The sequence below is a fragment of the Podarcis melisellensis genome (genome assembly GCF_964234715.1).
Source record: "Podarcis melisellensis genome assembly, chromosome: 3".
Lineage (NCBI taxonomy): Eukaryota > Metazoa > Chordata > Lepidosauria > Squamata > Lacertidae > Podarcis > Podarcis melisellensis.
Window position 1 is genome coordinate 26,305,842 of NC_138530.1, and position 20,479 is coordinate 26,326,320.

At 41.9% G+C, this 20,479-nt stretch overlaps 2 protein-coding genes across 2 annotated transcripts in view; one reads left to right on the top strand and one right to left on the bottom strand.

Moving 5' to 3' along the window:
- PROX1 (prospero homeobox 1) overlaps nucleotides 1-20,479 on the top strand; it is a 321,324-nt gene that overhangs the window by 136,128 nt on the left and 164,717 nt on the right. The gene's annotated exons all lie outside the window — the stretch shown is intronic.
- Nucleotides 5,840-20,479, bottom strand: part of PTPN14 (protein tyrosine phosphatase non-receptor type 14) — a 455,032-nt gene continuing 440,392 nt past the window's right edge. Inside the window, exon 17 of the mRNA XM_081903739.1 lies at nucleotides 5,840-5,857. The gene's annotated coding sequence lies outside the window, so the exon portion shown is untranslated. The remainder of the gene's footprint in view (nucleotides 5,858-20,479) is intronic.

A 20,479-nucleotide genomic window follows, 5' to 3' on the forward strand; every position in this document is an offset into this window, starting at 1 on the left:
ATTGTTGATTGTATGCTGTTCACCACCATGATTTTTTCATATATATAATTATATAGCAAATAAATAAAAGGCATCTCCAGTTTGCTCCATTTTGGATACGCAGTTTTCTCCTTTGAGGTCTGTCGCTTGGGCAAGCCATTCATGGACTAATGGCATAACCTTTGATTCCAATTACTCAGCAGCATCATTGAGCAGATGGTGCTGCCCTCATAATTCAGCCATGGTGTCTTGGTTGCTAGGGATGGGGAAGGCATTTGGATCAGTTCGCAAAAGAAGACACGAACTGAAAGGCAGATATCCTCTGAAAAGCACATTTCTCCGAATTTTGTGGTGCAGTTCTCCAACCTAGAAATGTGTACCAAAAATGTGTGTATTAGAGGAAGGTGTACATGGGTAAAATTGTGTGCTAAAATGGGTATTATTCGGGGAAAGTACAATAAATTTGCATGAGAGCAATTTATTATTCATTCATTTATCATTTTGTACATGTGTCTCGAGGCAATTTACTAACATGCTATGAGAAAAGTACAAAACAACCAAAGATAGGAGTTTTGTACTGTTTCTGATTCTAAGGCAGATATATCTTTTCATCCAGCTTTTAAATTTGCAAACATGTTTTCACTGTAAACTGATCTAAACTTAAGAATGAAAAGATGAGAAATGATAGACGATAGGTAGATAAGATGATAAATAGATAGATGATAGATGATAGAGATAGATAGATAGATAGATAGATAGATAGATAGATAGATAGATAGAGATGATAGATAGATAGATAGATAGATGATGATAGATAGATAGATAGATAGATAGATAGATAGATAGATAGATGATAGATAGATCGATCGATAGATCGAAGGACAGATAGATAGACAGATAGACAGACAGATAGACAGATAGATAGATGATAGATAGATGATAGATAGATAGATAGATAGATAGATAGATAGATAGATAGATGATAGATCGATCGATAGATCGAAGGACAGATAGATAGACAGATAGACAGACAGATAGATAGATGAGAGAGGGAGATGATAGATGATAGATAGATAGATTTGATAGATGATGATAGATAGATAGATAGATGATAGATAGATAGATAGATAGATAGATAGATAGATAGATAGATAGATAGATAGATAGATATAGAGACTTTATACTGCCACTCTAATGGTGGTGAAGTCTGTCCAGTCTTCCCCTTGCATTGTCACTAACTCCTTCATTTTTCTCTTCTGTATCTATTAAAATTCTATCCCTGGTCCCATCCAGATGTTGTGGACTACAACTCCCATCACCCTGTGACCCTCCTCTATGAAATTGTTTGTTCATCTGCATGGTGGGACAAAACAGAAGGCAGCTGGGACTAATTTATTTGCAGCTACCGCAAAAGGCAGGTGTATAGTACAAGTAACGGCTTTTAGGACTCTGGGTGGCTGGATAGCCAAGTCAATCTGACCATTTAGTTGCATCATATTGCACTACATAAATGCTGCTTTGCTCACTGCTTCTGTGTCACTGGGGACTTGGCATTCAGTGATAAAAAAGATGGGCAGAAATCTTGGCTGATTGTCCATCCAAGAGTGGCACATTGTTTGTTGGGTTTGAGAGAAAATCTTGGGAGCAATCTCTCTCTAATTGGTTCCTTCCTAAGCACATGCGAGAGCCGAATTTTGCCCATGAATCCAGTTTCTGGACCAAAGGAAAGAACAGCCTTAAACCGATCCAAGCTAGAAAATGTCTATAATTACGATGAACACAGGCTGCATAGCATGTTCATTTCAGCAAATTATACCGTTCTGATCCTCACCTCTTCCTTGAGTGGCTAATTCCTTTTGTAACTTCGTCACAGCATAGAATTTCACAGGTTTAGCAATTTCAAGTAAATTAAAGGTAAAGGGATAGTTATTTATCTCTCTCATTTAAACTAGCCAAATATAACATGTAAATGAAATGAAAGCAGGCCCTATGATACTAATGCAAGCAGCTCGTTCACCACCCTACACACTCACACACCAGATCTACTGAAACAGACTAATGAAGACTCTGCTAATTTCTCTAAAGTGGAACAAAACATATCGGGTAAATAGCCACCGCAACATTTTCTTCCGTTGTTATCCAACACTCAGTCTAAAGCAACAGCTGCAGAAGGCTATTCATATGAAATATTTCCCCTTGTGTTTAGACTACTAGGAAACTACGACAATCATGTAAAAATGGCCTTGTCATCATGGAAGCCAAAATGAATCATTTATCCACCCATTCAGCAGCGTCGGTCAGGAATCTATCTGCTCATCCACCCAGAACAGGGTTATTACACACATTTTAGTACGACTAATGTTCTCAAACCAGCATCTCAGATTGTGGGGATCCTACAGGCCACTGCCCACATTCTTTGTTTTGTTAAAACATTTGTAATCTGCCTTTCTATCTAAAAGACTCTCAGGGTGGGAAGCAACAATTCACCGCAGAGCCAATGTGGTGTACTTCTCCTTTACATCTGCAAGTGAGGCAATGGAAGTGCTGGACCAGTATCTTGCCTCAGAAATGGACTAGATGAGAGCCAGCAAATGGAAGCCCAAGCTTGATAGAACTGAGGCACTGTTAGTGGATGGATCCCTAGACCAGATGGATGGGATGCTGCCTGCTCTTGATGCAGTTACACTCCCTCCAAAGGAGCAGGTATTCAGCTTTGGGGTCCTTCTGGATCCATTACTGTCCCTTGAGCCTCAGGTGGCCTCGGTGACACAGAGTGCCTTCCATCAGCTCTGGCTGGTGGCTCAGCTGCACCCCTATCTGTATAGGGATCACCTAACTTCTGTTGTTTATGCTCTGGTAACCCCTAGGTTAGGTAAAGGGACCCCTGACCATTAGGTCCAGTCATGGATGACTCTGGGGTTACAGCGCTCATCTCACTTTACTGGCCTAGGGAGCCGGCGTACAGCTTCCAGGTCACGTGGCCAGCATAACTAAGCTGCTTCTGGCGAACCAGAGCAACACACGGAAATGCCGTTTAACTTCCCACTGGAGTGGTACCTATTTATCTACTTGCACTTTGAGGTGCTTTCGAACTGCTAGGTTCGCAGGAGCAAGGACCGAGCAACGGGAGCTCACTCCGTTGCGAGGATTCGAACCGCTGACCTTCTGATCGGCAAGCCCTAAGCTCTGTGGTTTAGACCTTAGCGCCACCCGCATCCCGACCTCTAGGTTAGATTACTGCAACGTGTTATACGTGGGGCTGCCTCTGAAGATGATTTGGAATTCAGCTGGTATAGAATTCAGAGGCCAGGTTGCTCATTGGGGCAAGATGGGCTGAGCATATAACGCCAATCCTGGCCCAATTGCACTGGCTGCCAGTTAGTTTCTGGGCCCAATTCAAAGTGTTGTTTTTGATCTATAAAGCCTTAAATGGTTGAGGACTGCCTGTCCCCATATAATAATAATAATACATTTTTATTTATATCCCGCCCTCCCCAGCCGAAGCTGAACTGACCCAGACCCTGCAGTCATCCCCCAAGGCCCTTCTTTGTGTGCCTCGTCTGCGATAGGTCTGGAGGGCAGCAACCCAAGAATGGGCCTTTTCTGCAGTAGCTCTCCATTTGTGGATTGCTCTCCCCAGGGAGGCTCGCCTGGCACCTTCATTACGTATCTTTAGGCACCAGACAAAAAAATCCTTCTCCTCCCAGGCCTTTGGCTAGTTAAACAGGGGCGAGAATTGATTTTGTTTATTATTATGGTATGCATTTTTGTCTTTTTATATTGTAAAGCACCCTGTAATCTCCAAATGTAGGACAGTATAGAAACAGTAGTAGCCGTTAGAGTTTTAGACCAAACACAGGTTCAAATCTCCATTTAACTGTCAAGTTTGGTTAGTGACCAGAGGCTCGTCACCATTTCTCATGGTAGCTCACCTTACAAGGTTCTCGTGAGGATAAATATTTGCGATTTTAATGGGGATCATTGTACGTTTTATTATTGTTTTGGATTGCAGGACGTCTCAAATTGCTTTGAAAATTAAGAATAGAGATTTTTTAAAAATAATCTTAACAAATGCAATAATAAATTTAAAAAAATGGGGGGATCTGGCACACTGTCGTAAATAAGGAAGGGTGGAGGAATAAGCAAACAGAATTCAATACAGTACATTGGTAAACAAACAGACTTCAATACAATACATTGTAAAACAAAAGTGAATATTTAGACCATGAGAGTTATGATTATCACAGGACAGTGGCTAGGTTGCTAGTGATCTACAGCAGCCATCTTCAGGCATGCAGATCAGGCATGCATGGAATGGGAGGAGAATGCCCCCACCGGCTTTGCCCTTGCCATCATGTCCCTGTTGCCCACCTGTTGTCCATGCATGCTTTAAGGACCACCTGAGCCCTTATGTTGCAGCCTGATAACTGAGATCATCCAGAGAAGCACAATTGGCTGTTCTCCGGGTTTCAGAGGCCCAACTGGCCTCAACCAAAAGTCAGGCATGCAGTATCCTACATTGGTCCCATGTTGCGGAACACTCCTCCAGCCACCTTGGAGTCACCAGTGCCCGAACCACAGTGGTCAAGTGGCTTCTAGCCATGATGGCTATGCACTGCTGCCACAGTTTGAGGCAGCGATGCTTCTGAATGCCAGTTGCTGGAAACCACAGGAGGGGAGAGGACTCTTGTGCTTCCATCCAGCTTTGTGACTTCCCACAAGTATCTGGGTGGGAACAGGAGGCTGGACTAGATGGGCCACTGGCCTGATCTGGCAGGTTATTATTATGTTCTTAAGTACATCAGATAGACGTACTTAGCATTTCTTGCAGTTAATGATGAGCTCTAGTCTACAAAAGTTCATGCCACAATCTATGCGCCTTTAAAGCTGCCAGAGATCTCTTTGTTATTCCTTGGTGGGAAGTCTCTGTAAGCAGCAAGGTTTTGTCCACGAAAAGAGCCATGGTCTCAGCTGGTAGAGCATGGAACTCTGAATCTGAAGCCCCATGTTGGGCAAAAGCAGGGACTTTTTTCAGCTGGAGCTCACCGGAACTCAGTTCCGGCACCTCTCAGCTGGGCGCCATTGCCATTCTAAGAGAACAAGAGAGGTGTCCATGGGAAGTTCCACCATCTCTTTTTCTAGAAAAATAGCACTGGACAAAATATTCCTGCATTACAGGGTTTAGGACGAGATCATCCTCATGGTCCCTCCCAACTCTATGATTCTTTATTGTTGAACTGGAGACCTGGAAGGAACCAAAGAACATTGTCAAATACCCTAACTGAGGAAGTGATCTCATCCATTCCTCATCTCTCTAAAGCTGCTCAGTCTCCAATACGTTTCTGCATGATTTCAGCTTATTTGGGTAGAATAATTTTTAAAGTTGTTTTTTTTAGAGAAACAACAAAAAACTTCATCTCAAATGAGCTGAATCATGCATAAGTGAACCAGCAACTGTGCAACTGTAGAGGAATGAGAATAGATGAGATCACTTCCTTAAACTTGCAGAACAGCAAGTTCATACCCCATGGGAAACAAAACAGAAGCATCCTCATTCAGAAGTGGGAAAACACGCAAAGGGCGGTAGCAGACAACTTGCCCTTAAAATCAGTGGAGTTGTTTGAAAGCGCTTATCAGAAATGCAAGCTAAGCTTTGATATCTTTCTTTGCAATTGCTGAAGCTCTGTCTTCAGTATTTTCAACCTGTACCACAAATGTATATGTCTGTATAAAAGCAGGATTGCACCCACCCACTGCCTTTATCCTGCTGTGGCCCCATTTGCAGTATACATTTAAAGCAGTATTTCATACTACTTGAAACCATCATGAATCCTGCGAACAGTGTAGTTTGCTAAAGGTGCTGAGAGTTGTTAGGTGGCTCCTATTCCCCTCACAGAACTATAATTCTCAGAATGGTCTATCCCTCTTCCCAGGGAACTCTAGGAACTGTAGTTCCATGAGGGGAATAGAGGTCTCCTAGAAACTTTAAACATCCGTAAGAAACTACACTTTCTGTGCCTGGAAAGATCAGAGGGAAAGGTAAGTGTGGATAAGCCGTAATTCAAACCACTGGATGTATTTACCAATACACCCTGATTGCTGTTTGTGCTGACTGGTAAGAAGAGAGGTGAGGGAAGCCAGCAAACCCATCTCCATCTCTCTGGCCACCTTAAGGCCTATGAGTTTCATCAGGACTGAGAAGAAGAGAGAACTATCAGGTTATTGACTAACTAGAGCTCCCTGTTTAAGGGGTGTTGCCACCAATTACTTCGTGCATGTGTGTGCGGTTTTGCTCTGTTGCATCTTAGGCCCAGGCTCTTTGAAGGAACGTATTCTCCCATACACATGTTAAGTGATGACATGGGAGAGGGCCTTTTCGGTGGCTGCTCCCAGACTTTGAAACTCCCTTCCTAGAGAGGCTAGACTGAATCCCTCCTTGTTGTCCTTCTGCTGGCAGGTGAAGACTGTTCTGTTGTGACAGGCTTTGGGGAACTGACAGCTTTTAAGGAAAGGGCTTTTAAATAGTGCTGTGCTGTTTTTACTACCTGTATTTTAATACAGTGGTACCTCAGGTTACAGACGCTTCAGGTTACAGACTCCGCTAACCCAGAAATAGTACCTCAGATTAAGAACTTTGCTTCAGGATGCGAACTGAAATTGCACAGTGGTGGCATGGCGGCAGCAGGACGCCCCATTAGGTAAAGTGGTACCTCAGATTAAGAACAATTTCAGGTTAAGATCAGACCTCCAGAACAAATTAAGTTCTTAACCCAAGGTACCATTGTACATTTTTTTATATTGTTTTGATTATATTATAATTACTTTTTAAACAATTATCTTCATCCACAGGACTTAAAGGGGGAATACATTGTTCTCCTCTCCATTATTTCCTCACAACAATCCTGTGAAGTAGGCCAGGTTGAGAAAAGAGTGAGAGGTCCAGTGTCATCCGGTGAGCTTCAAGGCTGAGTGAGGATTTGAACTTGGATCTCCCTGGTCCCAGTCTGACATTCTGTACTGCTACAGTGCACTGTAGTAAAGGATCCCTGGACAGTTAAGTTCAGTCAAAGGCGACTATGGGGTGTGACGCTCATCTCGCTTTTAGGCCGAGGGAGCCGGCGTTTGTCCACAGACAGCTTTCCGACGCATGTGGCCAGCGTGATTAAACCACTTCTGGTGCAATGGACACCATAATGGAAACCAGAGCACACAGAAACACTGTTTACCTGCCCACCACAGTGGTACCTATTTATCTACTTGCACTGGTGTGCTTTTGAACTGCTAGGTTGGCATAGTATAGTATATAGTATAGTATACCTCCGGGTATAGGGCCGTAGATAAATTCAATAAATAAATAATAAATAGTAGCTTTAATGATCCTATTTTTCATGCGGACTGAGACACTGAGGTAAAACTGGCCATGAAAGATTTGCCCCGCTTTCCCATTGTCTGGCCAGAGTGAGAAGAAGCCCAGTCACGCTCATCCCTAATGCTAGTCCACTTAAGTATTTAGAAGAAAATTATTCTAACAGGGGAATACAGACACTGAGGGTCAACTTGCACTAGCAAGTCAGCGCATCTATGGCAACACCCTCTTCAGAATACTCAACCAGAAGGACAATCTGTGAAAAGAGAAATGATACAAAGGACAGGTGCATGGAGGAAGATGACAAACTTGGGAGCGTGGTGGGCAGATACGTGAATCTAGGGTTCAGGCAACACAGACTCAGGGACAAGTGGGCCTTGAGAGCAATTTGAAGCCGTCTCCTCCATGAATTTGAAGCCGTCTCCTCCATGAAACCATCCAAGTTGGTGGCCATCACTGCCTCCTGTTGGAGAAAGTTCCAGAGTTGAACTATGGGCTGCGTGAAGTTATTTATTTTGTCCTGATTAGAGAGGAAAAAAATCAAAGAGATCATCTCCACCCTAAGATGTCTGTATGGAACATTGTGGTTTACAAAAGAACAGCAAAAGGTAGCCAAATTAAGAGTGCAGAAAAACAATGCCAAACAAACAGTTACGGTGAATTATATTATGTTTTTATATGTACTGGAAGCCGCCCAGAGTGGCTGGGAAAACCCAGCCAGATGGGTGGGGTATAAATAATAAAATTATTATTATTATTAAAATTATGGACCACTTAACGCCTAGCTGGAAAAACTCGTTGACAGTCTCTGATTTGACTTTCATTTGGAACGCACAGATTATACTTCATTGTATATTGACTCTATGACATGAACTGCTTGGATAGAAGAAGAAGAAGAAGAAGAAGAAGAAGAAGAAGAAGAAGAAGAAGAAGAAGAAGAAGGAGAAGAGGAGGAGGAGTTTGGATTTGATATCCCGCTTTATCACTACCCAAAGGAGTCTCATAGTGGAAATCTGCCCAAAGACCTGCTCCGACCATAACGCTTTGAAAATGGATTTGACATTGTTACCAACCGGCTCCTTTCGATGGAAGATGAATGACAACTTATTCAGAGATCAGGAGATTACTAAAAAGGCCCAAAAAGTTTTGAAAGACTATTTTGAAATAAATTTGAACACAACGGTGGAAAAGAGAATAATTTGGGACGCAAGTAAAGCTGTGATGAGAGGGTTCTTAATACAACAGAATGCTATTAAGAAAAGGAAACAAAATGAGAAGAAAGATAAGATTTTGGAGAAAATAAAAGAATTAGAGAAGAAGCTAAGAGCAAATCCGAAGTCACAGCCGATTCTGAGAGAAATTAAACTTCATCAGGCACAATATTCTAAACTGATAAATCAGGAAATAGAATGGAAGATTAAGTCAATGAAACAAAAAACGTTTGAATCGGCAAATAAATGTGGGAAACTGCTGGCGTGGCAGTTGAAGAAGAGACAAAAGTTGAATATAGTAACAAATTTGGAAATTGAAGGAAGAAACGTTCAGAACCCCGTGGAAATCAGAAAATCTTTCCAGAAATATTTCAAGAAACTATATACTCAAGGGCCGCAAAATGAGGTTGAGATTGAACAATTTTTGAAAAAAAATAGTCTTAAAAAATTTACACAAGAAAACAGACTACTCCTGAATAGTCAAATAACACGACAAGAAATTGAACATGCCATTCAGAACATGAAGCTGGGCAAATCTCCAGGGCCAGACGGCTTGACCTCCAAGTATTATAAGACAATGAGTGACTATTTGATTCAACCCTTGATGGAGGTCAGCAATGAAATTCTGGAGGGAAAGAAGGCGCCGGAATCGTGGAAGGAAGCTTTTATCACGTTGATACCAAAATCAGAAACTGAAAAGACACAACTTAAGAACTACCGCCCCATCTCCCTTTTAAACGTGGATTACAAAATATTTGCTGATGTTTTAGCAGGCAGACTTAAAAGAGTTTTGAATGAAGTAATTCACAAGGACCAGGCCGGCTTTCTCCCAGGTAGACATATGTTTGCAAACACAAGGAATATTATCGACATTTTGGAACTTTTGCAAACAGACATAAACACTAAAGCAGTGCTGATTTTTATAGACGCGGAGAAGGCCTTTGACAATATCTCTTGGAAATTTATGAAGGGAAACCTAAAAGAAATGGGAGCGGGGCGGGGTTTTCAAAATGGGATTGATGCAATATATTCAGAACAAAAAGCTAAATTGATAGTTAACAATGTGGTAACGGAAGAATTTAAAATTGAAAAAGGAACACGACAAGGCTGCCCGATTTCCCCTCTGTTATTTATTTCAGTTCTGGAGGTGCTCTTGAACTTGATAAGAGGTGACCGGCTGGTGCAGGGGATTCAGGTCAGAGTGAAACAATATAAACTTAAAGCTTTTGCAGATGACCTAGTTTTGACACTGCAGGAGCCAGAATCTAGTACGAAAAGAGTATTACAACTGATACATGATTTTGGTCAGGTGGCGGGATTTAAGCTAAATAAACAAAAGACGAAGGTGTTAGGGGAAAATATGACAGACACAGAGTCAGAACGGTTTCAGAGAGAAACAGAATTATCATTGGTGAAAAAGGTAAAGTACCTAGGGGTCAACATAACAGCCAAAAATCTGAGTCTATTTAAGGATAATTATGAAAAATGTTGGTCTGAAATTAAGAGAGACTTGGATAGCTGGGTAAAACTGAAACTTTCTTTGTTAGGCCGAATTGCTGCCATTAAGATGAATGTGCTGCCAAAGATGTTGTTTTTGTTTCAAACATTACAAATTGTGGACAAAACGGAGTGTTTTCGGAGGTGTCAGAGAGATATTTCCAAATTTGTCTGGCAGGGCAAAAAGCCCAGAATCAAGTTTAAGATATTAACAGATGCAAAGGAAAGAGGGGGCTTTGCCCTGCCAGACTTAAGGTTGTACTATGAAGCCGCAGCTTTCTGCTGGCTAAAAGATTGGCTACTTCTCGAAGACACCGATGTGTTAGATCTGGAAGGCTATAATAATGCTTTTGGCTGGCATGCATATCTGTGGTATGATAAAGCCAAGATTAATAAGGCCTTTAAGAACCATATTGTCAGAAAAGCAGTGTTTAATGTCTGGACAAAATATAAAGACTTATTGGAAAATAAAACTCCAAGGTGGCTCTCACCTTTGGAAGCTAAGGCTTGGAAAAGACCCAATATGGAAGCCTATTGGCCAAAATATTGGGAACTGTTAGAAAAAGATGGAGATAATTGGAAATTGCAGAGTATGGAGAAAATGAAGGATAAAGTGCGAGACTGGTTACACTACGCTCAGATTAAAGAAATTTTTAAAAGTGACAAAAAGCTAGGATTCCAGGTGGAGAAATCGAAGTTGGAAACAGAATTGTTAGAACCTAAGACTAAGGTACTTTCAAGAATGTATAACTTGCTGTTGAAATGGAATACACAAGACGAAATGGTTAAGTCGGCTATGATAAAATGGGCTCAGGATATTGGGCATAACATTATGTTTGAGGACTGGGAAAGGTTGTGGACCACTGGGCTGAACTTTACTGCATGTAATACTTTGAAAGAAAATGTAATGAAAATGATATACGGATGGTACATGACCCCGGTTAAACTTGCCAAAATATACCATTCGTCTGATAACAAATGTTGGAAATGTAAAGAAAATGAAGGAACATTTTTCCACCTCTGGTGGACTTGCCCTAAAGTGAAGGCCTTCTGGGAAATGATATACAATGAGTTGAAAAAAGTATTTAAGTATACCTTTACCAAGAAACCAGAGGCCTTTCTTCTGGGCATTGTCGACCAGAAGGTGTTAAAGAAAGATAGAACATTTTTTATGTATGCAACAACAGCAGCAAGGATATTACTCGCCAAGAACTGGAAAACCCAAGATCTACCCACACTGGAAGAATGGCAGATGCAACTGATGGACTATATGCAACTGGCGGAGATGACTGGCAGAATCCGAGACCTGGGAGAAGAAAGGATTGAAGAAGATTGGAAGAAGTTCAAGACTTATTTACAGAAATATTGTGATTTAATGGAATGTTAAGAAGGATGCTTGGTTATAAATAATTGGCCATCATTAAAATAGTTTAGAATTTGATGATAAGAGAGATTAAGAGAAACAAATTTGTAGGGGAATTATTTTATTTTATTTAAATAAGCGATTACAAACTTGGAAATAAGATGATAAATTGCTTGACAAAAATTTATTAATGATGCAAATGGGAGCGGGAGACGTGAGGAAGTTCAAGGATGTTATGAAATTTTGTTAAAACAAAACAATATTGTTTATTATCATTGTATTTTCTTTTCTTTCTAAAAACTTCAATAAATATCTTTTTTTTAAAAATGAAACTCCCTCCTGTTGCATATCAGACAGGCATCGTCACTATGGCCTTTTTGAAAACCTTTATTTGTTAAAAAATAAAACCTTTAATTTGATTTTTTTTTATCCTAGTCTGTGCCTGCATTGATTTTGAAATCATCTTTATACATGCTTTTATTGCATATGTGCAAATTTTATTGCAAATCACTTTGGGGTATTTCGTGGGAAGTGATCCATAAGTGAAACAGACACCCCAGGACCATCTTCCTAGGCATTTGTTTATATTGCTTAAAAAAAGAGAAAATGATAACGTTGCAATGAACCATGTAATGTGTGCAAAAATGCATATATTAGGGTAAAATGTAGTAAAATAGCATACAAAACGCATTATATTAGCAAAAATTGCTTTGTAAACATGTGTGTATTAGGTAAAACTGCATACAAAAATGTTTATATTAGGAGAAATTCACACTATAATACTGATGAATGTTCATGAGAATTTTACATTATTGTTACAGACTGATGTGGCAATGTGGAGAACTGAAGACTGGAAAAATTAGAAACTGAGGACACATTTGCCCATCCCTACTGAGGGAGGGATGCGGGACGCGGGTGGCGCTGTGGGTAAATCCTCAGCGCCTAGGGCTTGCCGATCGCATGGTCGGCAGTTCGAATCCCCGCGGCGGGGTGAGCTCCCTTCTGCAGTCCCAGCTCCTGCCCACCTAGCAGTTCGAAAGCACCCCTAAGTGCAAGTAGATAAATAGGTACCGCTTTATAGCGGGAAGGTAAACTGCATTTCCGTGTGCTGCGCTGGTGCCGGCTCGCCAGAGCAGCTTCATCACGCTGGCCACATGACCCGGAAGTGTCTCCGGACAGCGCTGGCCCCCGGCCTCTTAAGTGAGATGGGCGCACAACCCTAGAGTCGGACACGACTGGCCCATAAGGGCAGGGGTACCTTTACCTTTACCTTTACTGAGGGAGAGTGCCCAAGGGCTTTGTGGAAAAGGAGAGACTTGAATGAAGCAAGAGGGGAATCATAATTCAGATACCCTGAGAGGCATCTCCAAGCATTCAGTATCCATCCAGTATAAGTGAAGCTGCTGTTTCAGTTTCATTCCCCCTTCAGCTGTGTTACTTGCATTACAGCCTCAACTCGACTTGGAATACAAATAGCCAAGTTAGTAATGATGGCATGAATTTGGAATTATGTAAATATGTATCAAACAGCACTGTACACATGCCACTTTTGCAGACATTATGCAAATGTTTGTTTTCCTCTCGTTGCAGTAATTTCTCTAGGTTGTATACAACTACTAGTACGATTTTAAACTGAATTGTTCAGTGCCAGCGTTGTGGCAGATCACAGGTTCGGAGGAGCACTTAGTATCAGTGGGGTCTGAATTCAAGGTCATGTAAAAGTCACGGTGCCCTAACAAAGGCAGAAATTGCTGCTCCTTCTGACAGGGTATATTGCCCTCAGCTATGAAGTCCAAAATACATGTGGATGTGCTTCAACTATGAAGGAGGTGCATACATAAACAGGGCCTGTGACAATTATGGGATGCTGTTTTGGGAGATCCACCTCCTTTTCAGAATTTATACTGTTCTGTTCCATTGGAACAGCTTTATGTGTTTTAGAATTGCAATCATTTTATATTTTTCATGATACAGTGGTACCTCAGGTTAAGTACTTAATTCGTTCCGGAGGTCCATACTTAACCTGAAACTGTTCTTAACCTGAAGCACCACTTCAGCTAATGGGGCCTCCTGCTGCTGCTGCGCCACCGGAGCAGATTTCTGTTCTCATCCTGAAGCAAAGTTCTTAACCTGAGGTAATATTTCTGGGTTAGTGGAGTATGTAACCTGAAGCGTATGTAACCTGAAGTGTATGTAACCCGAGGTACCACTGTACTACACTTTTGAAACCTGCCTTGAGACCGTATGGTAAAGGGCGGATAAGAACGGTTATAAACAAACACCACTTTCCCCCTCTAAAATTTACGTGAACGGCAATCTCAGGGCTGTCAGGGAGTAGAGAGGTCACACAATTGCAACAGGTGATTGGACTAACAGAGGTACCAACTAGCAAGGGAGCAAGCCTCTCACTTTGCATAGGAAGACTGGGGCACAGCAATAAACCAGAGTGGGAGCAAAGCATGAAGATGTTTGGCTCCACTTTCAGCCTAGCCTAGCTGACAACACTATGCAGCACAGGTGCATGTTTGCCAGAGGCCCCAGTATAGCTGCAAAGTTTTCCGGGAAGAGGGAATAATAATAATAATTCTGGGAATTGTAGCTCTGTGAGGGGGATAAGGACCCCCAACAAATCTGATCTCCCTTAACAAACTCCCAGAATGCTTTGAAGGAAGCAGTAACTGTTTAAAGTGGTGTGGTGCTGCTTCATGTATGGTGCGGATGTGCTCTAAATCGAATACCTGTCTACTTGGTTTCTGTACATAAAATGGAGTGGGAAGCCATCTTGCCTACCTCGGGCAGCAAAACAACTTGAGCTGGTCCTATTTACAGTGGTACCTCTGGTTAAGAACTTAATTTGTTCCGGAGGTCTGTTCTTAACCTGAAACTGTTCTTAACCTGAGGTACCACTTTAGCTAATGGGGCCTCCCGCTGCCACGCCGCCGTGGCCGCGTAATTTCTGTTCTCATCCTGAAGCAAAGTTCTTAACCCAAGGTACTACTTCCTGGTTAGCAGAGTCTGTAACCCAAAGTGTTTGTAACCTGAGGTACCACTGTACAGATTTGCTTGTTTTGCCTACACAGAACTGCTATTTCTATGAGTAGGGAATCAGTGATATTTACGGTGGCTTTAAGATCTCAGAAATTCTCTGTTTGTAGCATGGAATACATACATCACACCCCCAAGTGGGGGGGGAGGGGGGAATGGCGAGGAGCCAAGCTATTTCCACTACATTTCAGAAAGGTAAAATGCTGTTGTTTCAAAACAAAACAAAAAATCTAAGCTGCTCTACAGAAAGATGCAGTTATGCCTGATGGGAAAATGCCATAGTGTTTGTATAGTGTTTAACCTCTCACTCAAAGCCTTACATCCTCAATGTAACAGCGTGCACACTGGGCTTGAAGTACACATATCTTTTTATACACTCTATTACCTCATGGGCTATTTTGCTTGTGGGTAATGAATGCTTGTGTTAACAGAACACCATGCTGATGCATTTTTTCCTGCCATTGTATGTAACATATTTTCTAATTCTTCTGCTCTATTCAGCATTTGACCCCAACGATAGGGGATTATGGTATTAACTCTCTACACAGCACACATTCTTTACAGACTTTCACTAAATACTGTAAGCCTGCTGCAGAGCGGAATAAAAGTGAAAGCAGACCGTCTGGTCTTAAGCTGTGCACACAGAGGGTCGTGATCCAATTGGAAGAGAAGCAGAATTTTAAAAAGAAAGAGGTTTGACAAAATTTTAATCCTTGTCATTTTCATTTCTCTTACCCTGTGGATTTGGGTGATTTTATTTACACTGTCAGCTTGAGCCTAGGGATTGGAAATCAGGCTTTTATGGAGATTATTAAAAGTACATACAGTACACTAAAGGTTGGACCACTGGTATATGCTACTAAAAATATGAATATGGAATCACTCAATGTTAGACGCTGAAAACTGAGCAGAGGGTTTTTTTAAGGGTTTTGTTTTGTTGGCTTTTTTTGGTAGCCTATCTTGAAAGGCTTGTGGTAATTGACCATTTTGCGATAAAGGCCTTTATCCCTGAGGATCTTTTTGGGATGGCTTGTGTCTTTTAGGTACAACTTTGATCATGGCCAGCTGAATAAGCTATGATCTTTGCGATGGTCGGGAATGACTCAGCAGTAGGGCTGCTCATTTCTATTTCTAGCAGGGCAGAAAGAGTGTGTCAGGCCGAGACTCAACAGGTGTGGTTTCTGCCACAATACAACGTCGCCTGTTGGATTTTTGTCAGTCCTCCAGCTGTTTAACCTGTTGTTGGCCACCCTGATGGATGACCTCTGCCAGGAGAAAGACAAAAGGAAGTGTGAGCCAGCCCTTGAACCCCTTGGAGGCTTTTGATACCATCAACCATGATATCCTTCTGGATCAATTTTGTGTGCTGAAAACGGGGAGCAAAGTGATATCTACTGGCAGGGATGGTTCCACAGGGTTGTCATGCAGGACTTCAGCCCAACCCCTTGGCATTTGTGCTACGGCTTCCGCTACCACGCTTTTAAAATTATGTATATGAAGCAACTGGGTGAGACCATCCAGGGATTTGGAGATAGATGCTGTCAGTACGCTAATGACACCCAATTCTATTTTTCCATCTCAGTCAGGTGAATCCGTGGACCAGACAGTGTTTGGAATTGGTAATGGGCTGGCTGAGTGTCAATAGTCAATAATCTGAAGCTCAATCCTGACAAGAGTACAGTGTCCCCCAGGTAAGTGGACAAATAATTGCAGCCTAAGGCACTGATTGAAACTAACCAATCTTACATTACATTAAACCACGTTGATGGACACAGAGGAAATAATATAATAATAATAATTTATTCTTATACCCCGCCCCCATCCGGCTGGGTTTCCCCAGCCACTCTGGACAGTTTCCAACAAAAGATTAAAAATACATTAAAACCTCAGTCATTAAAAACTTCCCTAAACAGGGCTGCCTTCAGAAGTCTTCTAAATGTCAGATTGTTGTTTATTTCCTTGACATCTGATGGGAGGGCATTGCACAGGTTGGGCGCCACTACCAAGAAGGCCCTCTGCCTGGTTCCCTGTAACTTTGCTTCTTGCAGTGAAGGAACCAGCAGAAGGCCCTCAGAGCTGGACCTCAGCGTTTGGGGTGGACAATGGGGTTGGAGATGCTCCTTCAGGTATAGCAATCTGTCCAGAATCTGGCATTCATCTTGAGACTTTTCCATCCATTTTATTAAGAACGAAGAAACATAATTTTAGTCTTTCATATTCCTGCACCCAGTTTGAAGTCACTTTCCCCATACTCCTATCCTGCCTTGTTTTCCTCACTGAGACACAATCCACATATAATATCACTTGAATGTGCAAAGAAAGCAATTTTTTCAGCACACGGCGGGCAGGCAGACAAGTGACTTGGACCTACGGGCTGTATCCAACCAACCCCTCTCATCAGCATGAGGATGTTTGCTTGCACAATAGAACTTTTTTGTTCCTTTCCCTCTCGTGTGTACCCCACACCCTCCCCAAATCTGCTCCAGAGGGTTGGGGGAACCCCTAAAACAGATGTAGAGGACGCGAGAGAGAGGAGAGGGAGGCGTTCTGTTGTGCAAATGTAAATCCTGCCGATGGGACTCATTCGTTGGATACCACCCTATGCTTCCCTCAGAGATAACCACATGCCACATATATGAGCACAGAGGGTTTTTCATTTATTTATTTTTAATGCATTGCTTGTGGGAGAACAAGAAGAAAGCGGTGAAGCATGGCAAATAAGCGCTGCAAGTGAATCCGTCATGGTGTCCCACCTGGCTGCTGTGTGATGCAGACACAGCTAAACACCAGTAGGATATACATGAGGTGCGGGGTGGAAATCTGCCCAGCTGTGTACAAGCACTTTCTACTCGCCAGTCCTCAGCTAAGATGTCTAAATTGGCATCTCATAAGAGCTAAGGATGAGACTATTGTCCTTAATATGGGATTCCCTGATTGCAGGGCTCATCCTTCATGGTGCTGAGTGCTCTCACCTCCCACAGACTTTACAGCGAATCTTTCCCTCCAATTCCTATGCTTCTCATCCCACAGGATTGAACCTTTTGTCCTTAATACTATCTCATTCCCATTATGCCTCTATTTTGCCCACAGATAATCCCCTGGCATTATTCTCATTACACCACTTTGCCATTCCCATTATGCTCTTTATTACTGATCTGCCCATCTTTTCTATTTAATTTCCTTGTTGTTGTTTTTTTTAAAAGTATATGAATTTTAATAAACATTTCTGCTGCTGCTTAATGTCAATTCTTGCAAGCTTCTACAACATGCCCTTCTCAGACTTGGAGCCATCTGCTATTACTTTCTTTTGCCCGTGAATCCTTAATATAAAAATAACTGGCATAGCCAGGAGAGCAATTGTTGTTTTTATTTATTTGCCACCTATACTCTGTTCTCCTGTCATAAATCACACCCAAAGAGGCTTGCAAAATGCCAAAGCGGCAATCAATGGAAGGACTGAGAAATAAAAAAGTGATTTTTAAAAATACGCTTAAAGATTTTTAGAGCCCACTCTAATTGTGATAGTAATTTGTTTCAAGCTGTCTTTAATGCTATATTTTTTAATGGCTGTAATGTGCCCACAGACCGTCAAATGAACGGTGGGTAATAATAATAATAATAATAATAATAATAATAATAATAATAATAATGCAAGATGGGAATAAAGTAGACTTTAATTGTAGAAATGTGTAAAAATACCAGTACACATTAGAAACTAGGTTTGAGCTAGTAGGTTTACTGAACCCTTCTAAATACAGGAAGAGAGGAGACCTGGCGATCTCTCCAGGAAGGGCTTTGCAAAGTTTTGGTGCTTTCATCACCACCAAAAAGGCCCTGTCTCTTGTAGGTGATCATTATCTCGCACGACAGGACAAAGAGCATGGCTTCTGAAACTGATTTTGCAGTAGGGGATGGTGAATCAGTCTGTTCTGTTCCTCCCTGATTAAACTGTAATTTTCTTTTTAGAAAACCATCTAAAATACATATTTAAATGTGTTGGGTTTCCCCCCCCCAAAACTTGCATTTAAATCCATATTTTGGTAGGTTTAAATTGCCAAAAACTGCATCACAACATTTAGAGAAATGTGAAATCCAGGGGGCAGATAAGTTCCAATCTACACAACAGTTCAAGAAGTGCAGTTTCATGCAGGAATTCACAGAGATGAGATTTCTCAGAAATCCCTTTCTCAGGCCCCATCTGCACTATGCATTAAATGCAGTATCAAACCACTTCAACTAAGCATTCGTGTCTCCCCCCATAAAATCCTGGGTGTTTGTTAAGGATGCTGGGAGTTGATAGGAGACCCCTAATCGTCTCACAGAAACAACAACCCTTCCTAGGAACTCTGGGAATTTGAGCACTGTGAAGGTTCCATATGAACCTACCCAGACCCTGAGATCATCTTCTGAGCTCCTTCTTCATGTGCCTCCTCCATGAGAAGTCCAGAGGGTGGCAACATGAGAACGGGCATTTTCTGCTCTCCTTAGGGAGGTCCACCCGGTGCCAGGCAAAAACATTCCTCTTTAACCAGGCCTTTGGCTGGGTAACATCCAACGCCCTTTGCTTTTGTTTTTATTATGTATTTTGTGGTTTTATATTGTGGTTTTATGTTGTAACCACCCTGAGACCTGCGGGTATAGCGTGGTATTCAAACTGAATAAATACCAGTAATAAAAATATTTGGAGAAAGCACAACTGATTAAAGTGGTGCGATACATTCATAGTGCAGATGCATTGTTAGAGGTAAGACATGTTGATATAGGAGAAGATGGCCCTTGAGGTAGGAAGATACAGGTTTGGTATGAGTGATGTCCCTTTGGAAATTCTCTGCCAGGAGGCAGCATGCAGCTCAGCAGACAGTACTTCTGTATTGCCCCACAGGAAAGCTAGAGAAGAGGGCTGAGCTGCACTACTCTGCATAATGCAACACTATGTTGCCACTCTGCTTTCCCTCTTACACAAGGACCACTTCGTTGAACATATTGGTAGCAACATTTCAGCATCTCAGCTACATGCTGGAAAGGATTTGAGAGGGGAAATTCTCAGGCAAGATCTGCTAAATAACATGTGTTCACAAATCATAGGACGCTTCCTTATAATGAGTTAGACTGTTGGTTCATCTATCTTCCCTGAAAAGACTGGCAGCGATTCTCTAGGGTCCAGCGCAGGCTCAGCATCTTGCAAAATATGAAATAATCCAAACAGACCTAGAAGTAAAGTTCTCTCTCTCTCTCTCTCTCTCTCTCTCTCTCTCTCTCTCTCCACAGAGAGAGTCTCCAGGCTGTCTCCCTTCAGGAGAGCTTCATTTATATCTTCACTTCATGGGGTTTGGAAGACAAAGACTCAAAGGCAACTCTCTTCAAAATGGAGATTTTGCAACCCAATACCTCTCACATGATCTCAGGTTACAACACTTACATGCATGTTAGCTACCAGAGAAACAACAATCAGTTAATCATTAACTCTGCAAGAGCTCAGAGTTCTCTTCTTGGCTTTAATATACGCCTATTTGGGGGCAATGGGACCCATGTTAAACCTTTTTCAACATACCTTCAGCCATTTTTCATTTCTGTGTCAATTAAACCATTATACTTAACATTCAAGCAGGGATCTTTCCCAGCCTTATCTTGAGATGCCTGGGATTGAACCTGAAGACTTTGACATGAAAAAACATGTCATTTGTCACTACATCACACCCTTTCCCCAAGAAAAAAACATATCATGGGGAAGCTTTTTTGCTACCGCTGTGTGTGTTGGGACAGCAGAGGGGGCATGTGAACCTCCAGATGTTGTTGGAGGGTCTCAGTTGGCAAGGCAAATGGCAGGAATGATGGGACTTGTAGTTTGGCAACATTTGGATGGTCATAGCTCTGGATGTTCTGCAGAATAATAGATCTGCACAAACCTTCTTACTGCTCAGACATTTTCTCAATTTCACCATTCTTTTTCCAGTCCCATAATGGAAGGACCACCTTTCTGCCACAGGCTGCCATGAAGGCAGCTTGTGTGTAGAAGCT